This window comes from Pinus tabuliformis, chromosome 3_2 (genome assembly GCF_031772625.1).
Source record: "Pinus tabuliformis cultivar Carrire ecotype Pingquan chromosome 3_2, CPIR1, whole genome shotgun sequence".
NCBI classification, from domain to species: Eukaryota; Viridiplantae; Streptophyta; class Pinopsida; order Pinales; family Pinaceae; genus Pinus; species Pinus tabuliformis.
Window position 1 is genome coordinate 547,944,886 of NC_142302.1, and position 13,883 is coordinate 547,958,768.

The window sequence follows — 13,883 nt, forward strand, 5'->3', positions numbered from 1 at the left end:
AGTAAGCATAATCAAAAAATTAAAAGCAAAGATAATAAACAAAGCAAACAAGATGAAAACAACAAGCAATAAGTAGACTATGTACATGGCACGGGTGCAGCCCGACCTACTGAAAGCAATGATTGAGATCTTGGTCATTGATAGGAAGGTTGTCAATCCTCCCGTCACGTGATTGCAGATGATACATGTGTGGGCCAATATTCTTGTGGACCAGTGTAAGTCCACCGGGTTCTGCTACAGAAATTTGGTTGCATTTGAAAAAAAAATTAAGTCAAGACAACACCACTACTTCAGGTACTATGTGCAGCATAGGCTTGGATGATGGCACAGGGTAGTTGTTTTTATTTCGGGAATGGTTCAAGTTCCTGAAATCATTTCATAATCGGATTTTCCCAGATTTCTTATGTGCATAATTTAAATTAGAAACCCAAGTATGATAACGAAACTTGCAAGTAACCCAACCATCCATCCAACAATTTAGTCAATTCTTTATGTATAAGGAGTCCAAATGACATGTGTTTTACCTAAATTTTGCTACAATAGTTTGGCTCCTCCTTTACTTGGAATCTCATGTTGGGTTATTTGCGTGTCGTATGTACTCAGGTCATCATCTACCCTCGTGGACACATCCTGGTACTGTTTGATCAAGCGGTCAAAAGCTGACCATTGCTGCAGCACGCAGTTTGTACCAAGACTGACCATCTTCGGATTGTGATTGGTCCCCAAGTTGCTTTGTTTGTTCGTAATGGTGGGCTTGTGGGTTCTGCTATTTCTTGGTCCTTGACCAAAGTTCTGCAAATCATAGAGCTTGTTGATAGAACCCAACCCTTTAGGGATGAGGTTTCCTTTCTTTCCCTCAGCTATAGTTTTTAGAGATTGCTCGTGCTTACCTTCATCAATTGTTATGTGCATGAAAGTATCAACACTATTTACGGAGTGTAGTATTACTTTGAGTGTGACCATGTTGAGGCTGAGGGTTCTTGGTAATCCCAACATGAGTACTTCGTGCTCAGCGATGTTGTTTGTGCATTTGAACTTCAAGCAGCTTGAGATCATGCATTTCCTATTGTTTTGGGAAATTAAGCTATACCCAGTCCTTGAGCCATCATATGTCTTTGATTCATCAAGATCCATGGCCCACAAATTGTTTATACACAGACCGTTTGACATGCTTGTACTACTGCTACTATTGCTATTATTGGTACAATGAACTATACAAGTTTCATTTCCGTCAATTGGGCAAGGAAGGAGTCCCAACTGTGTGTCTGATGAGGTTGGAGCTGGTCGTGTAGGATAACGCTCCAATGTTGTTTCCAGAAGGCAGTTGCCAAACATGATTTCTGCGAAGGCCAACGGTTCATTCTCATTATTAAGGGGAGTGACATTGTGTTTCATATACCTCTCGGATAACACTCGGATTTCGTTGCATTTTCCCTTGTATGGAAGAACATGGGAGGCCAGTCTGTAGCAAAATATCCATCTAGCTTGCTGGACCAGTCTCCACTGAGTAATATACCATATGCTTCCAGTATGTCCACAACAACTATGTTAATGCATTGGTGGACTTGATTGTCATGAGATAGTCATATGATCACGTCTCGTAGTTCACTAATGGTTGGTACTGATGTCTGATCAAGTTGGATGATTCGCATGGATGTGTCACTCCATTGAGCATTGATCTTCCTAGAGATGGTGAGCAGCATGACGTTGAATGTCGCACCAGAATCAACCAAGTAGTTGTGAACATTGTAGTTAAAAACTTCAAATGAAATTAGGAATGGGGGGCAACCTACGTTTGCTTCTTCCATCCGAGTGTATTGATCATAGTGGAAAGTGATATGAGAGGTGTGATTTCTCGCTTGAAGGTAGAGGCTACATTGTTCGTTGTTTTCTATCCCAATGCACGCGGCAGGATATCTCGTTGACTCTGCACCTTGGCTAACTCAAGAAAACTGATGTTCGCTCCAGTTTTCTTCATGTCATCAACAATGTTATAGTCTAGAGGTGGTAGACTCACCAAAGTGTTTGGGGTGGAACGAATGTTCGTGTTGTCCATTAGATTGTTTTGCAACTTGCTACTCATGGATGTACTCTTATTTGTCATTTTCTTCTCGGACTTGCTTTGTGTTTTCTACTTTGGGGCAGCCAGTGAATCGACCTTCTTCATCAGTAGTCTCACCTTCTCTTACATTTTCCCAAGTGTAGTGGGAGCCCCTTTACTCCTAAGATTGTAACGATCATTTTTCTTTTGGGGCTACTTCTCGGTGTTCACCTTCGACATTATTTGCAAGCACTGACATGTGTTCACCACATGCCTAGAACTTGATGTTTCATTAGGTGCAACCTCTTCGTCATCGTCAGTGTCTTTTAGCTGCTCCTGCATATTGGTTTTCACATCGAGTGTATAACTATAGATAGAGCTAACGACTCGCTTCCAATCCAAACAAGAGTTCTCAGGGAGATGTTCTTCGTGGAAGGAACAAAACTTAGGATCTACGCACAATTTGAGTTAGAACACATCCTTCTGCGCAGTTTGTGAAGGGAACCGATTGTAGCTTGATGAGTCGCTCGATGATCTGTTTTCCTGTCTTTGTCTGGGCGGATGGCTACTTGTAAATGTGTTTGTTTTCCATTTCTTGAGCTCAGGCACTTCCGTGGTCAAGTTCTTGACAAGGCGAGTGAAGGTCTCAATATCGGTTGCTTCCTTGTCTCTGCTCTTGCTCTCCATTGCTTGGGGCTTCCTACTCGCATCCTGGGAGTCCTTCATTGATTCATCCTCCTTGATGACTTCGATCGCGTGCAGGTCTTTCTCAACAGCAATAGCCTCTTCGCAACCTTCAAAGGGTGTAGGTTTGGCAGATTGCTTGACGAATTGCGCAATGCTGGTTGGCAGTGCGGACGTGTAGTAATCAACAGTGATGGAGTCATGAGGTTTAGTGTCCACTGCAAAATCGTTTAGAATATGCGTAAACCTCTGATTGAAGTCTTTTACTTTTTATTTTCCCTCCATCTTGAGGCTTCCCAACTCTTTAAGTAGCATGGTTGGGGTTTTGTCGGCAACGAACTTCTTAAGGAACATGCGTTTGAATGCACCCCAGTTCTGTATAGAGTTAGGTGGAAGGTTGTGATACCATGCAGCTATGTGACCATCCAAGGTACATGGGAACAATCTACATGCTACGTCGTCAAACCGTACCTCAAGGGTCTGTAGTTGTAGGTAGAAATTGTCTAGGTGTTCTTCCGCCTTCACCGTATTGTCAGGGTTGAACTTTATGTTCATTCTCTCCACTCGCTTCAACACCTTGTGCAGAACAGGTGGGAGAGTTAATGGGCCCTGAGCCATCCATTCAAGATTTGGGTCAACCGTCTCTTCTTCTTCTTCATCCTCTTCCTCTCTTTCAGAGTCTGATGGTTCCAACTTTGAGTTTGTTGGTTCGTCTCTGCCTCCGTTGCCTTCCCCTCTGCCTCCTATACTGGATTTTAATCCCAAGGTCACAAGAGAGTCTTGTTCGCCTTGCCAGAAGAATGAAGGTTCCTCTCCGTCTTCAATAGCTTTTGCTAGACCTTCAAGTGTGGAAAGGATTTCTTCTTCCACTGATGATACAACAACTCCTATGGGAGTGTCTTTTGGCTTCCTTGATGTGTATGCCTGGGATCAGTTTGAATGCTTTCACAAACTGGCAAGAAATGGGACGGAGGAAGTGATGTTGATGATACAAAATCTCGTGTTCAATACTAGGAGGTGAGGAGTAACCAACTGCATAGTCGCGTGTAGGTGAGAGGGAATGCGAGTCACTGCCTTGACCAGACGGTTGATGAATGCGTGTGAGGGGATGTTCAACCATATACAACTGGCTGCCCTCCTTTTAGCGCTAGAAATGTTGACGGTGTTGGACCCGCCAACATTCAGGGGATCACTCCAGTGTGAAGTCCCAACTAGACCTCACACCATTTGGTGTGGGAGTCCCATCTGGTATGATAGCCTGGTTGCCATTTTCTTAAGGATTTGCCTAAACTCTTGCTTGTCAGCACAAGAGAGTGGTTTGCTTTGCCTTCGAGAAGTGAGGTTCACGTGCCTAGTGAATGCTAGTGTACTTGTGTCAATGGTTCTTTCACTATAAGGGGAGAGGGTGACAGTGAGTCCCAAGTTGGTTGGGATGAAGTCCCAACTCGGTTAGGAACACACAACACAATAGGACATGCACAGCTTCTCTAGGAGCAGTCCACATGGATGCATAATTCACAACACACAAGGTAAGATAACATGTACAACACTCAACGAATGAGTTTGAACGAGTGCAACAGTTGTTACAACAAGCTTTATGTGAAAGGTCTGTCTGATGTTCAAGGAGATATCCACCATGGGCGAGACAGTGTTAACAACATATACAACACATTTCCATTAACAAATTATGTATTACAACAAGTGAAATAGTTCAAGTGTTCAACACAGGTTAAAGAAACATGCATTACAAGTGTTCAATATTAGTCTTACAACAGTTACAATACATGTGTGAAAACGTGCTGGCCTATTAGTAGGCTTCTGAATTAATCGAAAGTTCCAAGACACATTGTTACACCATACATCACTAACCCTATGAGCAGAGCGTTGGAGCCACTACTTACTCCTCAAAGAAAATATCACAGACTCTCTTGGCTATGTGGGAGGAGATGAGGTGAAAAGTCCCTTTCATGTACAAATGAGGGGGTATTTATAGCCAAGGGTGAAACTGACCCTTGTGGTTGTTCAACTACCCTCATGAATGTTTGACTTCCATGAATTTTTGACTTTGCATGACTCCATGTAAAACAAGTGAGTCTCTTGGACTTCCATGTTACATTACATTGATTGACAACATAGCCCATAGTAGATATGTGGGCGACACGACTCATGACATGACTTGACATGACAATGTTGGTACATTCATGCTGCTGCTAGAGTACATGTCGAGCTACAATGCTGTTAGGTGATGGATGTCTTCATGATGTATCACAACTTCACCTCTGCATGGAAAAGTGCACGGAGTCTTTGATGGTCTTTGGTTCACTTGATGATGCTTTGGCACATTGTTCCTTACTTGCATGTGGGAAGGCTTGACAGGCTCATCTGTTTTCGAAAGGTGCATGTTCGTACATTCGTCCATCCATGAGCACATCTTGCATGTTTTCTTGTCCGTCTGTCCGTGAACACAACTTTTCATGATCATCCGTTCGTGAGCACATCTCTTTGCATGCATCGTTCGTTTGTCCGTTGGTGAACCTATCCTTCTACATGTGCTCCCTTCGTTCATCCCTTTCATTGTCATGCCATATTTCCCAGTGTACCTATGACTGTAGTCACTCATGAAAAGACGACATCAAATCCAAAAACCTCATAGTCTACCATTAAACATGATCATTTTGGAAGTAGGTGACCCAAAGAGGCAGCAAGATTGTGAAGTGGGATGATGGCTTTGGGCACTGCTGATGAAAACTATGCAAGATTCAATGAGTGATGAAGATGGGAAATCCAAGTCGACAACGACTATCTGCGAGGTCTGGCTCAACTGAAAGGTAAAATTGCACAAATTTTGGGAGGGACAGTCCAGGTTGCATGAAGGCAAGGTAGGCAGAATCTGTGCAGTGTCTGGAATGAGTGGAAAGCAGGAGCTGGAAGGCCAAATTTGCGCAATTTTCTATAGGAACAGGTCAGGTTGCAAGGAGGATCAATAGGCAGAAATTTTATAGGTTCTGGGAGGAACTGGTTGGGAGCCTGGCAGTAAAAACTGTGTAATTCCCAGATGGAACTGGCAGTTGGCTGCCTGGTCACTGGCAGCAGAAATTGCGCAATTCCCAAGGGGAATAGGCGGTCAACTGTTGGGAGCTTGGCAATAGAAACTGTGCAATTCCTGGAGGGAACTGGCAGTCTGCTGCTAGGGGCTAGTGGTGAGGAAAATTGCATTGAGGCTGACAGGATGGCCTGCTAATCATCTCTGCATAGTTTATGAGCTGAGCGGATTTCTGTCCAACAAAAGGACAACTCATGAAAACTGCACAATTTCCTAGATGAGTAGTTGATCGACCGTCAGGAGGACTGACTAGGAAAATTGCACAATTCTCTGAGGGAGACAGGGACAAGCACTTAGTTTTTGTTCAGCCTATCTACACAATTTCCTCAGTCAGCTGAGCAGGAAAGGTTGGTGGCCTCTACGCAATTTTTGAGGGGATCAGTCCCGAGGTGGATGGTGGGTCCGACTGTCCGGGTGGTCAGCATGGGAGTTGATTGGATTGCTTGCGATCAATGCAACTTGGAAAGACTTGCTTGGTGCTTCTGTGTTGTTCTAGGTGACATTCGTTCGAGTTGATGGCGAGGTGATGGTCCGACTGTCAGAGGGAGTCCAGTCGTCAAAACTTCAGCAAAATGACTAAGTGTGTGAACAATCGAAAGATGCATAAGTGATCACGCAAACACACACTCACATGACTCGATGACAAAACAAATCAAAACATCCAGACACACATGTTCAACATGACCGACCAATAGTGCAAGGACAAGCACGACACTCGTGATTGATTGTTGATCGACTATGACAACGCTTGTGTGACAATGAATGTGACTCTGTGTGTGGGTGCGACTGATGCTTTCATAGTGAATAGAACAAGTACACACGAAGCGAAGACTTGAGCATAACCAGAACATGGTCGCAAGCATGACTTAGACACCAACATGTAGAAACTTGGATGAAATGAACAAGCAAGGCGGATGCAAAGACTCCCACGGGCTCACCGAGGGAACCTAAGGGTGTGCAGTCATCAAGCGAAACTCCTAAGGAAGGATCTGAAATTAGGTGCAAGCCAAAATTTTGGAGGGTGGTTGTAGCCGCTACAACAAGTTCCAATTGCAAAATTTTTGCAACAATTTATGAAAATTATGCCAAGACAAGATGGGAATAAACAATGTTGTGGAAATGAGTTAGCTAAGCTTAAGCACACATACTAAGATGTTAAGTGGACCTTAGGTATTTGTCTAGAATTCAAACATATTTCTTTTTAGGGAGGTGAGCCAAAAGTCACAACAATAACTCAAACCACAATTCTTAAATATTTAAGAAGCACATCTTCCATAACCAATCTAAGGGATTCATCCCTCTATCATGGTTGAAGATCCTTCGAGCTTATTCTCTGGTAATCTTGTGTTGTGTTCATTGTGTAAAATGGAGTAAAAATCATTGAACTAAGCTCTGGGTGAATAATAACATCATCCCTATCAACCATTAATTCCTCTATTTGTTTGGTTGTTTCAACATGGAACTTGAACCCACAATCTGAATGACAGTGTTCATAGTAAAACCCCCTCTGATTGTCAAAATGTAAAACACTCCATTTAGGAACCCAAAATGTAACACTAAAATCCTATAACGATGAAAATATGATTCTTTTGGTGGTAAAATTTAACCTTACCCGATAAAATTCCTAGTAAATCAAGTGAAAAAACCTAATCTTACGGTGTTTCAAATAAGTTCGATGTCAATTCAACTAGTTTTATGGAACTTAATTGGTTTTTGTGCCTTTTAACGATTTTTCTCTGTTCAAGTCCCTTTTATTGACTAAATTCTAATTAATTCCTACATCTTCCATTTTTAAATGTAAAAAATTTGAAGCTTCATCTCACACATAAATATTTCCGACACACTCTGTGGTCCATTGAAATTTAAATAATTCATCATCGCATGTTGCAATAACATCATGGTGGCATTGAAAACTCATATAAAACTTGCAAATCGAAGGGTCGAGCACATGGAATATTTTTATTCCATCCAAGTTTAGAGGCTTTGTCGAGAGGCCCTAAATTGGTGCAGATCCCGCTAAAATTAAAATAAAGGATGAGATATAAACAAAGGGAAGGACATATCCTTTGAAGAAAGTGTAGGAAAAAGGCACAAATTCATGGATCATTTAGGAATGAAATTCATACGAATTTACCAAAGGCTAGGTAGTCGTAAAACTAGCAAGTCAAAAAGAAAACAATAAGATTAGCACTATAGAGGTTTAGCTGGGACTAAATTACAAAGGTTATAATTCAATCTTTTATAACAAGTCACATTAAGATTATTCACTTGCTTATTAATTGGAAAAAATGTTTAAACTTTAACTAAAGCTTCTTGCAATTTATGGATCATCCATCTTCCTAGAATAATTGAGCAGCTCCAATAATGTAAGTGGAAAATCCAGTCAAAACAAAAATATTTACTTATTATAGCTCTCACAATTGGGATGATCATGTGAGCCAACACATAGCTATCCATATTCATTCCAAAAAGTAGTGTTATCATTTTTTTTAAGCCAAGTAATCATAGAGCGCGAGGGGTGCTAGACAGAGGGAGTATTGACATTAAGGAAACAATTATGGTTGGCATGTGAATTCGAGTTCAACTTTGATATGGCATTGAAATCTATGAGCTAGGGTTTCCAAAATCCTAGTCATGATAAATGCATTTTCTTTTGTGCGTGGATTAGATTGAAAGCAATATATATATGTATATATATATATTCCCATTTACTACATTAATAATATTTTTCATCATTATAATTTTTAACATAGGCTTAATACCCATAAAGTCTCTAGTTTTCAAACTTAAGCTCGAATGCTATACGTAACAACCCGAAATTAAAACATACAAATTATTTACATCAATCAATGTTATTAATAATCAACATAAAGAAAATATTCAACTGATTGGTATCCAATTTATGAAGCCATGAAAAGAGAAGAGTTACTTATGAGGCGAAGATATATCTTGCTAGAGATTTTAGAGTTGTTGCACTATTCAAATTTCGCTGACTGCGACAATGTATTAGGGACAACTCTTCACCATTAAAATATACCAATTATTTACATCAATCAATGTTATTAATAATCAACACAAAGAAAATATTCAACTGATTGGTATCCAATTTATGAAGCCATGAAAAGAGAAGACTTACTTATAAAGCGAAGATATATCTTACTAGAGATTTTAGAGTTGTTGCACTATTCAGATTTCGTTGACTGCAACAATGTATTAGGGATAACTCTTCACCCAACACTAGGCTCAACTACACTAAATCTCTCTACAACTAGCTACATCGAGGTCTCAATTAACTGCCATAGCGAGTGAATCCTCCTCTCCTATAATTCTTCTTTCGAAAAAATAATGTCTTTTAACCCCTTTTCATTCATTAAGTAGAACAATTTGTTCCAAATATGAAAAGGAAATGTTCATGCACATAATCCATGTATCATCATGCCAACTTCTATTTTTTGTCTTATGTTTTGCTTGTTGAAAATGGCAACAAGAAATGCTAAAAATAGAAGTGCTAAAAATAACACTGCTATAAATAGCAGTTCAGGTACTAGCGTTGGACATAGCAACAAGGAACGAAAAATGGAAGTGTTAAAAGTAGAATTGCTATAAATAGCATTTCAAGATGGATTTCAATTTTATTCAGCTCTTGGACTAAAATTGAGAAGTAAAATTCTAATTTGATCTTAGCAATTGTTTGTAAAATAATTAATTAATTCACCATGAGTTAATTAGTTGTGAAAAATCAAACATGAAGTCTATGTGAAGACATGCAACAATTTCTCTATTCATTGAGGAATTTATGCATCAGTTAAAGAGATAAGGATGAGTTGTAATCAGTTGGCTCAATTAACTAAGTCAAGTCCAGTTAGATTAATTCAAACAGGTTGTTGAATTAATTGTGAGTTCAGTTAGTTAATGCTTGCATGCATGTAACTACTGCACTTCAGATAACTAAATATTCTCTCATAAATAACTCATGCATGTCAGTTCAGTCAGAGACCTAGTTGAGATCAGAGGAGGGACAATGTACTATCAGTTGGATGGATTTTTCCTATAAAGGAAACTCATCTATGTAGAAGGATTTATCTCCTTCAAGTTTGTGCAGTTATTTCTGAGCCAAGTGAGTAGTGTGAGGTAGGATTTCACACTTGTGGAAGCACTAGACCCTAAGAAAAACTACGCAAGGAAATAGGAAGCTTGGAGGACAGAGGAGAAGGTTTGTGGGAGGGCTTTGGCTGTCTATGAGCATCAAAGGGATTGCAGAGAGAGCAGGATAGCTTGTGAGCTGATTCTTTTTGTAGTCCGGACTATATTTTCCACTTGTATGATATACAGAGATTGGGGTTTTAGGCCGAGGCTTTCCCCGGGTTATTTCTTCTATGTTATGTGTGATTGATTTCTCCTTATCAGTTATATGTGTTCTTATTGATCTTGCTCATATTCGATTAAGCTTCCGCATAATTGCTTGTAGAAGTAGATCAAGTATTTTGCTTTAGTATATTGCATTATCAGGTGATCTAGATTGAGAATTTCTACATGGTATCAGAGCAAAGGTGATCAAGGAAGAACAATATACAAGAAGGGAGAAGTTCGAATTTTGTGATTCCTGAATATAGAAATCGAGTTCTTATCACATCTCTATTTCATCTATGACGTTCAACGGTTTAAGACTCGAATATGCCCTTGATGACAGTTCGAATTATATAGCCTGGAAGGATCACATGGAAGCAGTATTAGAGGATAACGGTCTAAAGGACTTCATTTATCAAGAAGTCCTCAAGCTGACTGATTATACTGAATTGGCGGAATGGAAGAAATGTGTGGCTAGAGCAACGAGAATCCTTCTGAAGGGAGTTCGAGACCACATAGTCTCGAGTCTCCATGGGAAGGAGACACTGTTTTCGATGTGGAAAACATTGAAATATCTATATCAGAATAGCAGCGATCAGAGGAAGTTGGCGTTGAAAGACAAGCTTCAGGAAATCAAGTGTGAAAAGGGAGAAACGATCTCTACGTTCCTGAACAAGCTCACCATCTGCAGGGATGAGCTTGGAAGTGTGGGGATCACGCCCGTTAATGATGACATGGTGAGTCTTGCACTCCTCTGTCTTCCTAAGAACTGGCATAGCTACCAAGACTCGGTTAATGGAAGAGAAAAACTGCCAGATTGGGAACGACTTTGGTCGGATCTGATGCAGGACGAGATAAAAAGAATCACCAGAGATGGTTCTTCATCCAAGGAGGATGAAAAAAATTGTGCTTAGCAAGTAAGGCGAAGAAGGGGAAGGAAAAGGATTCTCATTCCAAATCCAATTCTTCCCATGGTGGGAAGAAGTTTGACAAATCGAAAGTGCTATGCTTTCATTGTCATGAAGTGGGCCATTTTGCTACAAATTTTCCACTGAGGAAATCCAAGAAGGGATCCGTGGAAGGATCAAAAGGTGAGGCACTGGCCTTACAGTTCAAGTTGGATTTCACATTGTTCGCATGCATGGTTTCATCCATGGTGGGAAGTGGTTGGTTTCTTAACGGTGGAGCTTCTTTCCACATGACCGATGACAAGAGTTTGTTTAGTACCTGTTGAGTCTTGAAAATGTCATTCATTTCCATTACACTTTCACTATTATGTCCATTATATCACCTCCATTTCACTACTATGTCACCACATTCATCCCACTTTCATTATCATTGGGCCACCTTTATGTTTTCCCAATCTTTATTATTTCTAAGCCTTTTAAGTGAATTTGTGGTTAAAAATTAGAAAATAATGTGCATATGCTTATACCTAACAAATGGGTTGAGATTGTTGACATGTGTAGGTTGAAAGGAGGCTTCTAGAAGACCCTTATGTGGCACTCTAAGGCCAAATTCGAATTTGAGTGGAAAGAATCATGGGATCATAAGGATATGTGTCACATCTCCTAATTGTATTGTAACTCTAAGAAGACATGTGTCTTATCAATTCCTATTTTGATTAGGACTCTAGAGGTAGAGGGAGAGATTCATGGACTCTCATTAATGAGATGGCTTCTCATATTTTTGTATAAATAGGAGATCTCTCTCCTTCATTTGTTAGCTTAGAGTTTGGAGTTCTTAAGTCTTTTTAGCTTGTGAGTTTGTAGTTCTTCCTTGATGGCTTTTGAAAGCTTTGGAGAGCTTTGTTGTACTTTGTAATTTTGAAGAATTTGAATAAAGCTTTGATGTTCTCAACATGGAAGGAGATGTGAAGTAGATGTCATGGAGCACATTAGAATGTAAGGTAGATTATATTTCATTTTGTAATTTTGCTTTGATTTCATTATGTCATTTGATTGCTTTCAAGTTGGTAGATTAGATTTTTCATTCATGCAATTTTAATTCATGCAAGTTTGTTCAACCGATTGATTGTAGGTTAGTAATGCACATAGCTTTTTAATGACTAATGACATGACAGAATCATCTTGTCCTTCTGCTGATTTATTTTTTTGAGTTCTAATTCCAGCATTGTTATTTCTTTCAGTTTTGTTTTGCTCATTTACTTTCATGCAATTTAGATATCATATTGCTTAACTTGTTCATGATTGCTTCCCATAAGGTAGATTGAGCTGAAGGGTAAAAGATCAGAAGAGTTGAAGTAGTGTGATTAGTTTCCTTTATGCAATTTAATTTCTTGCAATTTAGATATCATATTTCTTAACTTGTTCATGATTGCTTCCCATAAGGTAGATTGAGCTGAAGGGTAAAGGATCAGAAGAGTTGAAGTAGTGTGATTAGTTTCCTTTATGCAATTTAATTTATTGCAATTTAGATATCATATTGCTTAACTTGTTCATGATTGCTTCCCATAAGGTAGATTGAGCTGAAGGGTAAAGGATCAGAAGAGTTGAAGTAGTGTGATGACTTAGTTGCTTTGCTTTCAGTCTTTGAGTTGCTTTAAGTTCAGTTTTTACTTTCTTTTTCATACAGCAACAAGGATACTGGGTTTCATAGTCACTAGCTCATTGATTGGTTGTTGCATTCCATTTTGATTGAAGTAGCTGCATATTTACACTTTTGTTCAAGTACTAATTCCATCAATAACATGTTTTAAGATCTTTTGAAGTGCTAAGTTTTGGAAGTTACCATTAGGGACATAGGCATTGTCTTGAAATCTCTATCCATGCTTGTCCTTTAAAAGTATTCTTAAGACCTTAGAATAGGATTTCCATTTGCATTAGACACTTTAGGAAACCAACAAAAACAAAAACCCAAAACAAAATAAAATCTATAAAACAACGAAGTAAGAAAAAGGTTAACTAAGCACATATGGTGCACCACACTTCATCAGTTTACGATACCCGGATTGATAATTTATGTAGAGCAATTTAAGACGTTAAATTGACTAGACATTTTGGCGCCGTTGCCGGGGAAGTGTAATTAGGAGACCTTATTTCTTACATCTAAAAAAAAAAAAAAACAATTCTTGAGTATGCTCTCCTCCTGCACTTTGTGTGATCTGGAGGATCAGAAAAAGGATTGTTATGTAAAAAAATAAAAATAAAAAAAATTAATAATTCTTGAGTATGCTCTCCTCTTGCACTTTGTGTGATCTGGAGGATCAGAAAAAGAATTGTTATGTAAAAAAAGAAAAGAAAAAATAAAAATAAAAAGGAGACAAAATAAACTTCATCATTTCAATTGATTCAATAAAAAAAGAAAAAAGAAAAAAATGAAACTCAACTGCTTTGATAGGTTCAAATTGTCCAAAATTGACTGGTTATGGTTTGTAGTGACCCCCAAAACACTGTATCCTGTTTTAATAAGGTTTTGCAACTTAGCTGCGGAAAGTGCCCTGATTCCGCAGCCAGTTGAGAATTCCGCAGTTGTTTCAAGGTTTAGCAGGTTACAGGCATCCAATGAAAAAACCGACCACATGGGCATCTCCAGAATCGTCCCGACATGGATCCTATCCTAGTCACCCAGCTCAGATCAATGAAAAACCAGCCTAAGACCTCAGTCAAAGTCCTGTTTTTAACATGTTTTTCTTGAAGACTTTGCTGCCTGAAATTGAAAATCATTAATTCTTATTATAAAAATTTA